Source organism: Budorcas taxicolor, chromosome 1 (genome assembly GCF_023091745.1).
Source record: "Budorcas taxicolor isolate Tak-1 chromosome 1, Takin1.1, whole genome shotgun sequence".
Lineage (NCBI taxonomy): Eukaryota > Metazoa > Chordata > Mammalia > Artiodactyla > Bovidae > Budorcas > Budorcas taxicolor.
In genome coordinates, this window is record NC_068910.1 from 87,026,416 (window position 1) to 87,044,383 (window position 17,968).

The window sequence follows — 17,968 nt, forward strand, 5'->3', positions numbered from 1 at the left end:
TGGATTCCAATGGGGGCAGAACTGAGGGGTGATGCAAGTGGTTCAGTGTAAGTGGCAGCACATGGCCCTGTGAAATAAAGCCGTTGAGAAAAGGAGAGATACAAGTCCTTGCATGTCCTGCAAATTATTCAAGCTTATCTTAATTTGAAGACATCATTGGTTTTAAAGGGAAAGTGACATGGTGAAAAATATATTTATGGAAAGAGCGCCTGGCAGGGATGTAGAGAATGAAGTAGACGGAGGAGGCACTGGGTGCAGAGAGATGAGTAGGGGGCCAATTGCAGTAGTTTAGGAAAGGGTCGTGAGAACCTGAACACAGGCACCGTGGGACACGAGATAGAGAGGAACCCAGGATTCTAAAAGATGCTTAAGAGATAATTCCAGGGGAAAAGGGAATGAATCCCAAATTTCCCACTAGAGCATATAGGAAGAGGAGCAAAGTCTATGTTGTAGGGAGGGAATGGAGGAAGACTGAGTTCCTTCTGCCGCTTGTCGGTCAAACAGGTTGATGGTCGCCCAGAATTTAACAATTAGGAAATTATTGGTAACCAGGGTGCGAGAAGTTCACAAGAAAGATGAGGAAGAAGACCAGGTAGCACTAAAAGTAAGAAAGTATAAACAGCACTTTCAAATATTATCTCTTGCTTATTACATATAAAATATATAGCTTTCCATAATTCTAATGGCTATATAGTATGTCATGTAGTGAATATAGAATAATTTAATTAAATATTCAGAAATATTTTCTTCCTGCATTGAGCATGTGCTTCCATTCATTGAGCATGTTCTTATTTTGCTATTTCTTATGTTATTTATTTTTTATGTAATTTTATGTTATTTTTCCATGGGATAAATTTTCAAGACTTGAGTCATTGGGTTGAGGAATACAAGTGTCTTCAGCTTTTCAGTTTTTCTAAGCCATTGATCACCATTTATACATATGATATAAGTGAATTGGTTCAGTTCTAAAGAATTTGGTGAGTAAAATAAAATGACAAAATTCTTAACTGAAATCCATAGCTCTGATGAATATGGCCAGATATATATCATTTGTGTATGTGGTACATGCCCAGTCATGTAGGGTAATCATTTTTCTCAAATATTATTCTTTTGAAATAAAGATAGGCCTAGAGTTAGCAAGACTTTCAACCAAAGCCATATTGTGAGTTCATAATATTCTTGTTTGTATGTGTGTGACATGCTTATCTTGTTATTTAAAATTCTAATAGAATGAACAAAAAGTACTTATTTTATCAGACATCGGGAGAACTAAACTTTATTCTTAATTCAGTGAGGTGGGAGTAAAATCAACTGTATTAACTTGAAACGTCATCTATGGAGTCCTTGATGACTTCCTAGATCTCTACAATAGAGCTGTCTGTGATTAGAAGGGTAGGCAGGTTGCACTTTTGATGCTCTCTATTCATATTGTAGGGTTCACTTATTGTCTAAAGCATGTGACATTAAATACCCATAGATTCATAATTGAAAATGAGCCATAAGTTAAATAACAAACTCTGTTATCAAAGATGATTGTTTTATAGGAGTACATAATTTGGGGTAAGTCCATTACATAAGACTCAATAATTTGTGTTTAAATAATTAAGCTGACTTGCTAGGCCTAGTGTTGATTTTATTGTATTGTCTCTCCCATATCCCCCCAGTGTTTTGCTTTTCATTTATATGAGAGAAATAAGAGGCATGATATGAGTTTGGCTCATGTGTTTGAATATGGTTCCACAGGGAAGGTTTGATAGAGCTGAATCTACTGCTTTTTAGAGACCTTTTATTTTGAGCAGCTACCTGAATAGCCTTCATTTTGTGACATCAAATGAGACGTATCTGTGCAACAGGAAGAGAGCAAGATATGACTGAGTGATGTTTTTTGAGTGAAACTTTAAATTGCGAGACCTTAAACTGAGATGGATACTCCTGTAGTTACATTTTTGTAAAATGTGACAGACACAAATTTTTTTATCCTAATATTAAAGTGAAGTCACTCAGTCATGTCTGATTCTGCGACACCGTGGATTGTAAACTGCCCAGTTCCTCCATCCATGGGATTTTCCAGGGAAGAATACTAGAGTGGGTTGCCATTTCCTTTTCCGGAGGGGCGGGGGGTCTTCCCAACCCAGGGATCAAACCCAGATCTCTGGCATTGCAGGCAGACTCCTTACCTTCTCTTATGTCTGAGCCACAAGAGAATTCCATCCTAATATTAAAGTATTCTTTTAATACCCAGGGGTTTCTGTTTTGTCTCATTCAAATACACAGTCAAACTCTTTCCTTTCCATAGACAAGGAAATCATTTGGTTTAATCACTTGAGCCCTTATTCAGAAGGCATCTCAAAGGGCTCGTCTACAAAAATAGATTTCAAGGCCACACATTCTGAAGGACAATTCAGTCCCTCCTTTCCTCTCATGCCCCTGTGTCCAAATGAAGAACCGCAATTCATCAGTTGTTAATGTAATAAAAGGCACAAAATTTCATCGAATTGTGCTTCACCAGTAGGCTAGGATGGACTCACTCACAGCTTTATTCGTGAGATGGGGCAAGAGTAGTTTTTAGCCTATTCACATGGTCCCCAACCTATGGTGGTTCAGTTTACAAATTTTTTACTTTACAATAATGTGAAACTGATAAAATATTCAGTAGAAATTGTACTTCAGAGCTCGAATTTTGGTCTTTTCCCAGGCTAACAATGTACAATGGTATTTTCACATGATCCTGGGCAGTGGTGGCAAGCCACACCTCCCAGTCAGCTGTGTCACAAAGGTAACCAATCACTGCACTTCAGCCATTCTGTACCCATATAGTCATTCTTTTATTTTTTTTAAATTTACTTATTTTTAACTGAAGGATAATTGCATTGCAATATTGGTTTGATTTTTGCCATACATCAACATGAATTAGCCATAGGTACACATATGTCCTCTTCCTCTTGACATTCCCTCTCTCTTCCCACCCTATACCACCCCTCTAGGTTATTAAAGAGCTCTAGTTTGAGTTCCTAAGTCAGACAGCAAATTTTTATTGGCTGTCTATTTTACACACGGTAGTGCATGGGCTTCTATGCTACTCTCTCCACTTATATTATGTGCTCCTTCCCCACCCCCACTCTTGTTCTTAAGTCTGGTCTCTATGTATGTGTCTTCATTGCTTCCTTGCAAATAGGTTCATCCATACCATCATTCTAGATTGCATATATACATATACATTAATATATGATATTTGTTTTTCCCTTTCTGAATTCACTCCCATACAGTCATTCTTTATATAATTTTCCATACAGTATTCAATACGTCTCAGGATATATTCAACACTTTATTATAAAATAGGCTTTGTGTTAGGTGATTTTAGGGGTCGAACTTGTGTCTCTTAAGTCTCCTACATTGGCAGACAGATTCTTTATCACTAGTACCACCTGGGAAGCCTCTTGCTTAGGTGATTTTGCCCAACTAAGGCTAATGAAAGTGTTCTTAACACATTTAAGGTAGGTTAAGCTAAGCAGTGTTCTTTGGTAGGTTAGGTGTATTAAGTGCATTTTTGACTTAGGATATTTTCAATTTTGATGGATTTATCAGGATGTAATCCATTTTAAGTCAAGAATTTTAATACTGAAGTCAACTGGAACACAGCAATGACAATGTCAACACTTTTCAGGCATTCTTAGTGGCTTTGAGTTTAGAAATTCATAAGTTTTTCAAAAGCAGTGGTAACATACTAAAATGACACATGGCATTCCAACCTATATTTACATAATTACAGTGGATATGATTAATATTCATTGCATTAATGCTTGTTTTATCAATATCTCTTATGGCTGATTGACTCAATTTGCTAGTTGCTTGGGTATGTTCAAGAAATGATCCAAATTTTCTTTTCATTTCAGTTAAGGAGCTAGTCAGAGAAAATTAATTTTGATTTGTTGAGAGGCTAAAGTTTTCTCTTAAGTGAAAATCTCTTTGGTCTTCTAGACTAAACCCTAAATTGAGTTGCAATACATTTTTTGATGCTTTGCCTCACTTGATTCTTTTAATTTTAAATTAAAGGACAATCTTGGACCATAAATACACAGAAGACAAAAATATATTGAGCTTAGGAGTTTTGTCTGCTCAGTGGTTGAGTAATTCAAAGCATCCTCTATTAACACCTGGTGGGCTGCTGTCTGTGGGTTCGCACACAGTCAGACACGACTGAAGCAACTTAGCAGCAGCAGCAACAAGCTTGAGAAGAATAGCATATAATAGAGTTAGTAGTGGAAACCAACACAGGGGAAATCTGACTGCAACTCTGTCTGAATATCATTAATACCCTATAGGCCAACTCCAAACTAGCAATATTTTAGGAATGGGACATTTCTTTTGTGGCTTGTTTACTCCAATGAGATGAATTTGAAGGGGGTAGGTAGCCCTGAAGAATCTTTCTCTGACAAGGCTATCCTTTGGGGTCTGCTTACTTTTGAAGCCAGGCATGTTAGTAAGAAAAGCTTGAGCAACAGGATAAGTTTCATATTTAAACTCTCAAAAGTTTGATATGCTTTAATAAGTGTGAGCATAGATTAGACTTGTACAGGGAGCCAAGTTTGAAGAAATACAGGCACAGAGCAGAAATGGATTTGGATGAGGTATTTTTATATTTCAAGGGGATACTTCTGAGGATTAGTTTTACTTTTTATTTGATTTAATATGTAATAAGTAATATTAACAAAGGTATCAGACTTTTGAGCTTAACTGATTACAGGTGACTCTTGAACAACGTGGAGGTTAAGGGCACTAACCTCCATATCTGTGGTTTTATACCCTTGGATTCACCCATGCTTGGCCTGTATAGTACTGTAGTATGTATTTATTGGGAAAAACCCATGTATATGTGAACTCCTGCAGTTTAAACCCATATTGTTCAAGGGTCAACTATATTTTCACAGGAATGGGCATCATTTTTATCCTTACCAATTTTAGTAAGCAAGGATTAGCAGACAGTATGGTAATTGCTGAAATAATGTGTGAGTGCCAATAAAAAAGCCTTCTGTTAAAATGCTAAGAATTTATTGGATAAAGGGTTCCTGCATTTTTTATTGTCATTTTTTTCCCCACAGTGCTTTTGACACATGCTTGCCTGTTGCTTCAGCTTCTTGCTGGATTTCTGTCAAGTAGGATTTTTTCAGTACAGGCTTACTTCACAATTATTTGCACTCTATTGCACATCACAGATAATCATAATTTTATAGATTGAAGGTTTGTGGCAACCTTGTGTTGAGAAAGTATTGGCACCATTTTTCCAATTTGCTCACTTCAAGTCGCTGTGTTGCATTTTGGTTATCCTCACAATATTGCAAACTTTTTCATTATTATAATATATGTATGCTGATCTGTTTTCAGTGATCCTTGATGTTATTATTGCATTTGTTTAGGGGCATCACCAACCACTCTTATTTAAGATTAACTCAATTGATAAGAGTTATGTGTGTTATGAACACCAACTGGCTGTTCCCTGTCTCTCTCCTTTTTTTCAGGCCTCCTTATTTCCTGACACAATAATATTCAGTTTAGTTCAGTTCAGTCACAGTCATGTCTGACTCTGGGACCCCATGGACTGCAGCATGCCAGGCCTCCTTGTCCATCACCAACTCCTGGAGCTTAGCCAAACTCATGTCCATTGAGTCGGTGATGCCATCCAACCATCTCATCCTCTGTCGTCCCCTTCTCCTCCCGCCTTCCATCTTTCCCAGCATCAGGGTCTTTTCCAATGAGTCAGTTCTTTGCATCTAAGCCAGTGAATAATCCAATAATGGCCTCTGAGCGCTCTGGTGAAAGGAAATGTTGCTGTCTCTCACTTTAAATCCAAAGCTAAAGACGATTAAGCTTTGAGATGAAGGCATGTTGAAAGCTGAGTTATGCTGAAAGCTTGACCTCTTGTGTCAAACAGTTAGCCAAGTAATGAATGCAAAGAAACTTCTTGAAGGAAATTGAAAGTGCTACTCTAGTGAACACACTAATGGTAAGAAAGCAAGACAGGCTTATTGCTGATAAAGAAAAAGTTTTAGTGGTCTGGATAGAAAACCTAACAAGCAACAACATTTCTATAAGCTAAAGCCTAATCCAGAGAAAGGTCCTAACTTTTTCAGTTCTGTGAAGGCTGATAGAAGTGACAAAGGTGCAGAAGAAAAGTTTGGAGCTAGCATAGGTTGGTTCATGAGATTTTTTAAAAATTAATTAATTAATTTTGATTGGAGGATAATTACTTTATACTACTCTGGTGGTTTTTGCCACACATCTACGTGAACCAGCCACAGCTGCATATGTGTCCCCCCATCCTGAACCCCCCTCCCTCTCCCTCCCCACCCCATCCCTCTAGGTTGTCCCAAAGCACCAACTTTAAGTACCCTGATTCATGTATTGAACTTGCACTGTTCATCTATTTACATATGGTAATATACATGTTTTAATGTTATTCTCTCAAAGTATCCCACCCTTGCCTTATCCCACATAGTCCAAAAGTCTGAGTGTTTTATTTTTTATTTTTTGTAAAGGATGTAATCCTTTTCATTTGTGTCTCTTTTGCTGCCCTGCATATAGGATTGTCATTACCATCTTTCTAAATTCCATATATATGTGTTAGCATACTGTATTGGTATTTCTCTTCCTGACTTACTTCACTCTGTATTCTATGCTCCTGTTTCATCCCTCTCATTGGAACTGACTCAAATGCATTCCTTTTTATAGCTGAGTAATATTCCATTGTGTACATGCACTACAACTTCCTTATCCATTCATCTGCCAATGGACATCCAGGTTGCTTCCACATCCTAGCTATTGTAAACAGCGCTGCAGTGAATATTGTGGTATGTGTGTCTCTTTCAGTTCTGGTTTCCTTGGTGTGTATGCCCAGCAGTGGGATTATTAGGTCATATGGCAATTCTATTTCTAAATTTTTAAGGAATTTCCACTCTGTTCTCTGTAGTGACTGTACCAGTCTGCACTCTCACCAATAGTGTAAGAGGGTTCCCTTTTCTCCATACCCTCACCAGCATTTATTGTTTGTAGACTTTTTGATGGCAGCCATTCTGACTGGAGTGAAATGATACCTCACTGTGTTTTTTATTTGCATTTCTCTAATAATGAGTGATATTGAGCATCTTTTCATGTCTTTATTAGCCATCTATGTGTCTTCTTTGGAGAAATATCTGTTTAGTCCTTTGGCTCAAGTTTGACTGGGTTGTTTGTTTTTCTGGTATTGAACTGCCTGTATATTTTGAAGATTAATTCTTTGTCAGTTGTTTCATTTGCTATTATTTTCTCCCATTCTGAAGCCTGCCTTTTCACCCTGTTTATAGTTCCCTTTGTTGTGTAAAAGCTTTTAAGTTTAAGTAACACTTATTTCTTTATTTTTCTTTTTATTTCTATTACTCTGGGAAATGGGTTATAGAGGATTTTTCTGTGATTTATGTTAGAGTGTTCTGCCTATGTTTTCCTCTAAGAGTTTTATAGTTTCTGGTCTTACATTTAGATTTTTAATCCATTTTGAGTTTATTTTTGTGTATGGTGTTAAAACGTGTTCTAGTTTCATTTTTTTACTTGTGGTTGACCAGTTTTCCCAGCACTACTTGTCAAAGAGATTGTCTTTTCTCCACTGTATATTTTTGCCTCCTTTGTCAAAGATAAGGTGTCCATAGGTGAATGGATTTACCTCTGGGCTTCCTGTTTTATTCCACTGATCTATATTTTTGTCTTTGTGCCAGTACCATACTGTTTTGATGACTGTATCTTTGTAGTATAGTCTGAAGTCAGGCAGGTTGATTCCTCCAGTTTCATTCTTCTTTCTCAAGATTGTTTTGGCTATTCAGGGTTTTTTGTGTTTCCATACAAATTGTGAAATTACGTGTTCTAGTTCTGTGAAAAATATCATTGGTAGCTTGATAGGGATTGCATTGAGTCTATAGATTGCTTTGGGTAGTATACTCATTTTCACTATATTGATTCTTTCAATCTATGAACATGATATATTTCTCCATCTATTTGATCATCTTTGATTTTTTTCATCAGTGTTTTATAGTTTTCTTTATATAGGGCCTTTGTTTCTTTAGGTAAATTTATTCCTAAGTATTTTATTCTTTTTATTGTAATGGTGAATGTGATTATTTCCTTAATTTCTCTTTCTGCTGTTTCATTGTTAGTGTATAGGAATGCAAGGAATTTCTGTGCATTAATTTTGTATCTTGCAACTTTACTATATTCATTGATCAGCTCTAGTAATTTTCTGGTGGTATCTCTAGAATTTTTTATGTAGAGCATCATGTCATCTGCAAACAGTGAGAGTTTTTCTTCTTCTTTTCCAATCTAGATTCCTTTTATTTCATATTCTTCTCTGATTGCTGTGGCTAGGACATCCAAAACTATGTTGAATAGTAGTGGTGAGAGTGGGCACCCTTGTCTTGTTCCTAATTTTAGAGGAAATGCTTTCAAATTTTTGCCATTGAGGATAATGTCTGCTGTGGGTTTGCCATATATGGCTTTTATTATGTTGAGGTAAGTTCCTTTTATGTCTGCTTTTTGGAGAGTTTTTATAATAAATGGGTGTTGAATTTTGTCAAAGGCTTTGTCTGCATCGCTTGAGATAATCATATGGTTTTATCTTTCAATTCGTTAATACAGTGTATCACATTGAGTGATTTGTGAATATTGAAGAAGACTTGCATCCCTGGAATAAATCCCACTTGGTCATGATGTATGATCTTTTTAATACGTTGTTGGATTCTGTTTGCTAGAATTTTGTTGAGTATTTTTGCAGTTATGTTCATCAGTGATATTGGCCTGTAGCTTCCTTTTTTTTTGGGTGGCATTTTGCCTGGTTTTGGTATCAGCATGATGGTGGCCTCATAGGAAGAGTTTGGGAGTGTGTTAGCTCTTCTCTAAATTTTTTGTAGAATTCACCTGTGAAAGCATCTGGTCCTGGGCTTTTGTTGGTTGGAAGATTTTTTATTACAGTTTTGATTTCTGTGCTTGTGATTGGTCTGTTCAGATTTTCTATTTATTCCTGATTCCGTTTTGAAAGGTTATACTTTTCTAAGAATTGTCCATTTTTTCCAAGTTGTCCATTTTATTGGTATATATTTGCCCATATGCTCTTATGACCTTTTGTATTTCTGTGTTCTCTGTTGTGATTTTTCCATTTCCATTTCTAATATTACTGATTTGATTCTTTTCCTTTTTTCCTTTTCTTGAGGAGTCTGGCTAATAGTTGGTCTACTTTATTTATCTTCTTAAAGAACCAGCTTTTCTTTTTGTTGCTATTTGCTATAGCCTCCTTCATTTCTTTTTCTTTTATTTCTGCTCTGAATTTTATGATTTTTGTTCCTTCTGCTAACTTCAGGGTTTTTCTGATCTTTTTTCTAGTTACTTTAGATGTAAAGTTAGGTTGTTTATGTGATGCTTCTCTTGTTTCTTGAGGTAGGCTAGTATTGCTATTAACCTCCCTCTTAGCACTGCTTTTACTGAATCCCATAGGTTTGGGGTTGTTGCATTTTCATTTGTCTTCATGCATATTTTGATTTCTTTTGATCTGTTGGCTATTGAGAAGTGTGATTTTTAGCCTCCATATGTTTGTGTTTTTCACAGTTTCTTTCCTGTAGTTGATCTCTAATCTTACCTCACTGTGATCAGAAAAGATGCCTGAAGTGATTACAATTTTTAAAAAAATTTACCAAGGCTAGATTTGTGGTCCAGGATGTGATCTATCCTGGAGAATGTTCCGTGAGCACTTGAGAAAAAGGTGAAATCCATTGTTTAGGGATGAAATGTCCTGTAGATATCACTTAGGTCTAACCTGGCCCAGTGTATCACTACAGCTTGTATTTCCTTGCTAATTTTCTGTTTTGTTGATCCATCCATAAGTGGGAGTGGGGTATTAAAGTCCCCCACTATTATTGTTAATTTCCCCTTTCATACTTGCCAGCATTTGCCTTTATATTTTTGAGGTGCTCCTATGTTGGGTGCATATATATTTGTAATTGGTGTATCTTCTTGTTGGATTGATCCGTTGATCATTATGTAGGGTCCTTCTTTATCTCTTATCATGGTCTTTATTTCAAAGTCTGTTTTATCTGATACAAGTATTACTATTCCTGCTTTCTTTTGGTCTCCATTTCCATGAAATATCTTTTTCCAGCTCTTTACTTTCAGTCTGTATGTGTCCCTAGGTTTGAGGTGGGTCTCTTGTAGACAGCATATCTAGGGGTTTTGTTTCTGTATCCATTTTGCCAGTCTTTGTCTTTTGGTTGGAACATTTAACCATTTAAATTTAAGGTAATTATTGATAAGTATGATCCCATTACCATTTACTTTGTTGTTTTGGATTCATTTCTATAAACCTCTTTTGTTTTTCCTGTTTTTCCAGCATTTCTTGAAGAGCTGTTTGGTGGTACTGAATTTTCTCAGCTTTTGCTTGTCTGTAAAGCTTTTGATTTCTCCTTCATATCTGAATGAGACCCTTGCTGGGTAATGTAATCTTGATGGTAGGTTTTTCCCTTTCATCACTTTAAGAATGTCCTGCCATTCCCTTCTGACATGATGAGTTTCTATTGAAAGATCAGCTGTTATCCTTATGGGAATCCCCTTGTGTGTTATTTGTTTTTTTTTTCCCTTGCTCATTGTGTGTTATTTGTTGCTTTTCCCTTGCTGCTTTTCGTATTTGCTCTTTGTGTTTAATTTTTGTTAGTTTGATTAATATGTGTCTTATGGTGTTTCACCTTGGATTTATCCAGCTTGGGACTCTCTGGGTTTCTGGGACTTGGGTGGGCTATTTCCTTCCCCATTTTAAGGAAGTTTTTGACTATTATCTCCTCTAGTATTTTCTCATGCCCTTTCTTTTCATCTTCATCTTCTGAGACACCTATGATTTGAATATTGGGGCATTTAACATTGTCCCAGATGTCTCTGAGGTTGTACTTATTTCTTTTAATTCTTTTTTCCTTTCTACTTCATATATTTCCACCATTCTATCTTCCACCTCACTTATCCTTTCTTCTGCCTCAGTTATTCTACTGTTGGTTCCCTCCGGAGTGTTTTTAATCTTAGTTATTGCATTCTTAATTATTGATTGACTTTTCTTTATTTATTCTAGGTCCTTGCTAAACATTTCTTGCATCTTCTCAACCCTTGTTTCTAGTCTATTTATCTAACAAAACTCTGTTTTGTTTTCAAGATTTTGGATCTTCTTTTCTATCATTATTCTGAATTTTTTTCTTTATTTTTAATTTGCTCATTTATTTATACAACAAACATTTACTTTATTTTACTTTACAATACTGTATTGGTTTTGCCATACATTGACATGAATCCACCACGGGTGTATACAAGCTTCCAATCCTGAATCCCCCTCCCACCTCCCACCCCATATCATCTCTCTGGATCATCCCCATGCACCAGCCCCAAGCATCCTGTATCCTGTATCAAACATAGACTGGCACTTATTTTTTAGGTAGGCTCCTTATCTCCTCTTTTCTGTTTGGTTTGGTGGGTTTTTATCATGTTCCTTCACCTGCTTAATAGTTCTCTGCCTTTTCATTTTGTTTAGATTGCTATGTTTGGGTGCCCTTTCTGCAGGCTGGAAGGTCACAATTTCTCTTAATTGTGGAGTCTGCTCCCTGTGGGTGGGGTTGGATCAGTGACTTGTTAAGGTTTCCTGGTTGGGGAACTTGTGTCGGTGTTCTGGTGGGTGGAGCTGGAGCTCTTCTCTCTGGAGTACAATGAAGTGTCCAGGAGTGAATTTTGAGGTGTCTATGCGCATGTATGGATGTGAGAGTTGGACTGTGAAGAAGGCTGAGCACCAAAGAATTGATGCTTTTGAACTGTGGTGTTGGTGAAGACTCTTGAGAGTCCCCTGGACTGCAAGGAGATACAACCAGTCCATTCTGAAGGAGATCAACCCTGGGATTTCTTTGGAAGGAATGATGCTAAAGCTGAAACTCCAATACTTTGGCCACCTCATGCGGAGAGTTGACTCATTGGAAAAGACTCTGATGCTGGGAGGGATTGAGGGCAGGAGGAGAAGGGGAACACAGAGGATGAGATGGCTGGATGGCATCACTGACTCAATGGACATGAGTCTGAGTGAACTCCAGGAGCTGGTGATGGACAGGAAGGCCTGGTGTGCTACAATTCAAAGAGTCAGACACGACTGAGCGACTGATCTGAACTGAACTGAACTAATGGGTTTGGTATGGCTTCTGGCAGCCCATCTTTTACTGTTCAGGGTTGTGTTCCTGTTTTTCTGGAGAATTAGTGTGGTGCATCTTGTGCTGGAACTTTTTGGCTTGGAGCTTGGTTTCAGTTGGTGATGCTTGGTTTCAAGCTTCAGTTAGTGGAACTTGGTTTCAGTGTACGTATGGAGACTTTGGGGTGGGCTCTTGTCTATTAATGTTCCCTGGAGCCAGGAATTCTCTGATGTTCTAAAGTCCTGGAGTTGAGCCTTCTGCCTCTGGGTTTCAGTCCTCATCTTACAGTAGCCTCAAGACTTCTCCACCCATACAGCACAGAAGACAAAACCCCTAGGTTAATGGTGAAACAACTCTACACAGCCAGGAACACCCAGAGAGATTCACAGAGTTACATGGAGAAGAGAAGAAGGAAAAGGGAGATAGAAGTGACCAGGAAGAGAAAAAAGAGGGTCAAAAGAAGAGAGAGAAATGAAGCCAGTGGTCAAAGTGAAAGTGGATACTGAAGATTAGATTCTTAAAGGTACAAAATTGTTAACAAATAGCACAGATTAAAAATCTAGAATAGAGGTTAGACTTTCAAAAATACAATATAAAAATATAAAACAAAATCAATCAGAAATTAAAGAATATATATGGAATTTATTTTTAAAAAATAGGGTAGTAGGGTATAAAAATGAAAGTTGAAGGAGTAATAAAGAACTAAAACAAAAATTAAAAAGTGATAATAGTAAAACTATATCTTGGAATTTCTCTGGAGCTTTTGTGGGCAGTGTGTGGTCAGAGCAGTGTCAGATAGTCCCTTGTTCCAGGTTGAACTTGTTCTCAAGGTCTACAGGTGCCTCTCAAATGTCTCCAGTATTAAATGCAAGGCTTTAATCTGTTGCACCTGTCACTTCTGGGGTGGTTCCCCCTTCTTTGTTTATTTTGACTTCCTCTGTTTGCAAGTCTCTTTTTGTCGAATTTCTGCCACTGATATGAGGGGGTGAAGGTGGCCATTTATTTAGGCTCACTTGCTCAGTTGTGCTGAGGAGAGGGAGGGACACTGCAAACAAACACTGGGCATGTGTGGGTAGTGCTTGCAGTGGAGGGGCCACACTGGGACTGCCATGGTCTAAGGTGGCGTGTACTTCCTGGGTCCACACTGCTCAGGCTCCAGGGTGCTCCACAAGGGCACTGTCCCAAGTGGACCCAGTGTTTAGTTCACTTCCCAGTCCTAAGCTGCTCAGGTTCTCCGGTGCTTTGTAAGAGCACAGACCCAGGAAGGCTGTGCATTTTGTGCCCTTCCCAGGTCCAAGTGCTCAGGTGACTGAGTGCTTGGTGAGCACACTGTCCCAGGTGGGCCGTGCACCTTATTCACCTTCTTAGTCCCAGCCACCATTTCCCAGGTGTGCCATGTGTCTCTTCTGGAGAGCTAATCTCAGGCTGTGACACTCCTGGCTAATGTGAACCATCTAGGATCCCAGGAAGATGTGATTAGCAACTGCTCAGTTTGGTGGAAGACGCGGTCTCTGGGTCTGAGGTTGAAGCAGCCCCTTGCCCTCCACTTCTGGCTATTGCACACCTGCCTCTCTGCCTCTGGGGAGGGAGAGCCCAAAATGGCAGCCAGCTTCTTCTCCTCTGGTATTTGATAGGGCACAAGACTTTGTCCTGTGAATGAGCCAGGGGTCACCGACTGGCGTTAGAGCCTTTTGAGGGAGAGGTCCTTCTATTTATTTTTTTGGCTTTCTGGCAATCCCACAGTTTGGGTTGCTATGTCACATTAGCACCCTCCGATTGTCATCAGGGCATTCAAGCCCAGTCCCTACCATAAGGACCAATGCTGCAGCCCACGCCTCCTTGCCCAGCCCCCACTTGCTGCTGGTGGATGCAACTGTCTGAGCTGCTTATCTTCTGGTAGTTGCCGGTGGGTGCATTCTGTGTTGTTTCTTTCTTTTTCCCATTTACATTGCTCTCTGAGATTCCAAAGCTCCCCACAGACTCTCCTGTTGGAGAGTTTCCTATTGTGTGGAAACTCCTCCTCCTTCATGACACCGTCCCTGGGGTGGGTCTCCATCCCTAAATCCTTTGTCTCTGTTTTTGTTTTTTTTATATTTTGTCCTACCTCCTTATGAAGAGACTGGACTGCCTTTCTGGGTGTCTGGTGTCCTCTTCCAATGTTCAGAAGTTGTTTTGTGGAAGTTTCTCAACATTCAAATGATTTTTTGATGAATTTGTAGGGGAGAAAGTGGTCTCTCTGAAAGAAGCCATGTCCATAACATAAGAGTCAAAGGTGAAGCATCAAGTGCTGATGGAGAAACTGCAGCAGATTATCCAGAAGATCTAGCTAAGATAATTAATTTAAATGGTTATACTAAGCAACAGGTTTTCAATGTAGAGGAAAGAGACTTCTATTGGAATCAGATGCCACATCTCGGACTTTCATAGCTAAAGAAGGAAATCAACGCCTGACTTCAACTCTTCAAAAGACAGAATGACTCTTGTTTGGGGCTAATGCAACTTGAGACTTGGAGTTGAAGTCACAGCTCATTTACCATTTTGAAACTCCCAGGGCCTTTAAGAATTTTGCTGAATCTATCTGCTTATCCTCTGTTAATGAAATAACAAGTTGTGGATTGTGGCACACTTATTTATAACATGGCTTGTTGAGTATTTTATGCTTGCTGTTGAAACCTACTGCTCAGAATAAAAAGATTCCTTTCAAAATATGACTGCCCATTGACAATGCGCCTGATCATCAAGAGTTCAGATGGAAATGTACAATGAGATTAATGTTTTCATATCTGCTAACACAAAATCCATCTTGCAGCCATGCACCAAGAAGTGATTTTGACTTTTATATCTTATTATTTAAGAAGTAAATTTTATAAGGCTATAGCATTAGTGGTAAAAAACAAACAAACAAATAAACAAACAAAAATCCTGCCAACACAGGAGATATAAAAGATGGATTTGATCCTGGGTTTGATCCCTGGATTGGGAAGATTCCCTGGGGAAGGAAATTGCAACTTCAGTATTCTTGTCTGGAAATCCCATGGACAGAGGACCCTGGAGAGGGTTGCAAACAGTTGGAATGACTGAAGTGACTTAACACACACACACACACTATAGATACACACACACACACACACACACACACACACTATTGATTCTTCTGATGAATCTGAGCAAAGTAAATTGAATAAACTTTTGGAAAGGATTCACCATTCTAGATATCTGTAAGTGCATTTGTGATTCATTGGAAGAGGTCAAATATCAACATTAACAGGAATTTGGAAGAAGTTGATTCCAACTCTCATGGGTGACTTTGAGGGGTTCAAGACTTCAGTGGAAGAAGTGACTGCAGTTGTGGTAGAAATAACAAGAGAACTGGAATGAGAAGTGGAACCTGAAGGTGTGACTGAATTGCTACAATCTCATGATTAAACATTATGGATGATGGGTTGCTTCTTATGCATGAACAACAAAAAAAGTTGTTTCCTAATATGGATCTACTGCTGGTGATGATGCTGTGAAGATAGCTGAAAAGACAACAAAGGATATAGGATATTACATAAACCCAGCTGATAAAGCAGCAGGGCATAAGAGGGTTGACTCCAATTTTGAAAGAAGGTCTACTGTGGGTAAAATGCTACCATATAGCATTGCGTACTACAGAGAAATCATTCATGAAAGGAAGTCAGTCGATGTAGCAAATTCACTGTCATGTTATTTTAAGAAATTGCCATGGCCATCTCAGCCTTCAACAATCACCACCTTAATCAGTCAGCAGCCATCAGCATCAAGGCAACACCTCCATCAGCAAAAATATTAAGACTCTATAAAGGCTCAGATGATGGTTAGCATTTTTTATTAATAAAGTATTTTTAAAGTATGCATATTTTTATACATAATGCTATTACACACTTAATAGACTATAGTATAATATAAACATGATTTTTATATGTACCAGGAAATCATAAAATTTGTGTGACTCGCTTTATTGCAGTGTTCATTTGGTTGCAGTGATCTGGACCCAAACCCACAATATCTCTGAAGTATGCCTGTATTTGTGTTACCACTGATACAGGAAAAAGCAAATCATTTTAAACATTAAAATGTTACTGAGATTTCAAAGAGAAAGACATTTTTTCCCCTATTTTTCTTTATGATACAGTGTTTGTAAAGTAGCATTCCCAGAATAATAAGCATTCTTTGGGGAAATAAGTTTAGTAAATAGCCAAGTAATTTCTCACATAAAACAGACAAAGAAAGGTAGTGCTGGGTTAAACTATCAAAAATATCATCACAACAATAACTACCCATTATCTTGACCAACCAGAAGTTACTCATTTTTATTCATACTGATCTAGCTATATACTTCAGTATAAAGAGGGATCTTTTCCATTGTTCTATTGGTTATGAATTAAGTCATCAAATTTTTTTCAGACTTTTATCTTAATGGTTTGAAATAAAGAGTCAGATGCATGGCTTTTCAATTTCTTTTACTACTTTATTTTATTACTTGGTTATTTAAGGTCAAAAGATTTCCATTTCCAAAATACATAAGAGAAATAATAAAGCAATAAAATGTAGACTTAGATAATATGGACATTTTTCTTCAGGGTGTCAACATGATTTACAAATTATTAAAAAGGCAGTAAAATTTGAACTCACGTAGCATAAACTTTACCTTAAACTGTCAGATACATGATTTTAAAGCTATTTTATTAATATATCACTGATAATTATTTTTCTTATCTACAGAGAGGTAAAATGAAGTAAAAGCTAGTTGCCCAAGAAATCACTGGAATTGGAAACACTAGATGTTCATGTGTTAATTTCGTTTCATTTATCTGAAGCCTGTATTTCTTCTGTGATATGTAAGGTCAAGGCTATATAGTCAAAGAGCTGAAGGAAAGGTGAGGGCTTTCTCATTGAATGAAACTCCAAACATCATTTTTAGTGATCTACAGAATTGAGGATAAGGTGCCTCTGTGCTTCCCAGGTGGCTCAGTGGCAAAAGTATCTGGTGATGCAGGAGATGCAAGAGACGCGGGTTCTGATCTCTGGGTCTGGAAGATCACGTGAAGGTGATACTGATAGCCCACTCCAGTATTCTTGCCTGGAGAAACCTATGGACAGAGGAGCCTGGTGGGCTACAGTCCATAGGGTCACAGAGAGTCTGACATGACTGAGCAGCCGAGCACACATGCACACAGAAGACAATTGCTTTGGTTTCCAGTTAGCCAGAGTGATCCTGGCTGCAATGTTCTCTTTTGATTTTCTCTTCAGAGTAGGATTTCCAAATCTCTACAAAATCTGAAACAGTGGTTCTCATATAAGTAACTTACCATCTCCATAGAAATCCTATCATAATTTATTTATAAAAAATATATCTACATTTCTAAAATAGTTCTTGGGAAAACAGTGGAAACAGTCTCAGACTTTATTTTTGGGGGCTCTAAAATCACTGCAGATGGTGACTGCAGCCATGAAATTAAAAGACGCTTACTCCTTGGAAGAAAAGTTATGACCAACCTAGACAGCATATTCAAAAGCAGAGACATTACTTTGCCGACTAAGGTCTGTCTAGTCAAGGCTATGGTTTTTCCTGTGGTCATGTATGGATGTGAGATTTCGACTGTGAAGAAGGCTGAGTGCTGAAGAATTGATGCTTTTGAACTGTGGTGTTGGAGAAGACTCATGAGAGTCCCTTGGACTGCAAGGAGATCCAACCAGTCCATTCTGAAGGAGATCAGCCCTGGGATATT

At 38.0% G+C, this 17,968-nt stretch overlaps 1 pseudogene; it reads left to right on the forward strand.

Moving 5' to 3' along the window:
* Nucleotides 1-508: 508 nt before the first annotated feature.
* Nucleotides 509-17,968, forward strand: part of LOC128052210 (late histone H2B.L4-like) — a 93,624-nt pseudogene continuing 76,164 nt past the window's right edge.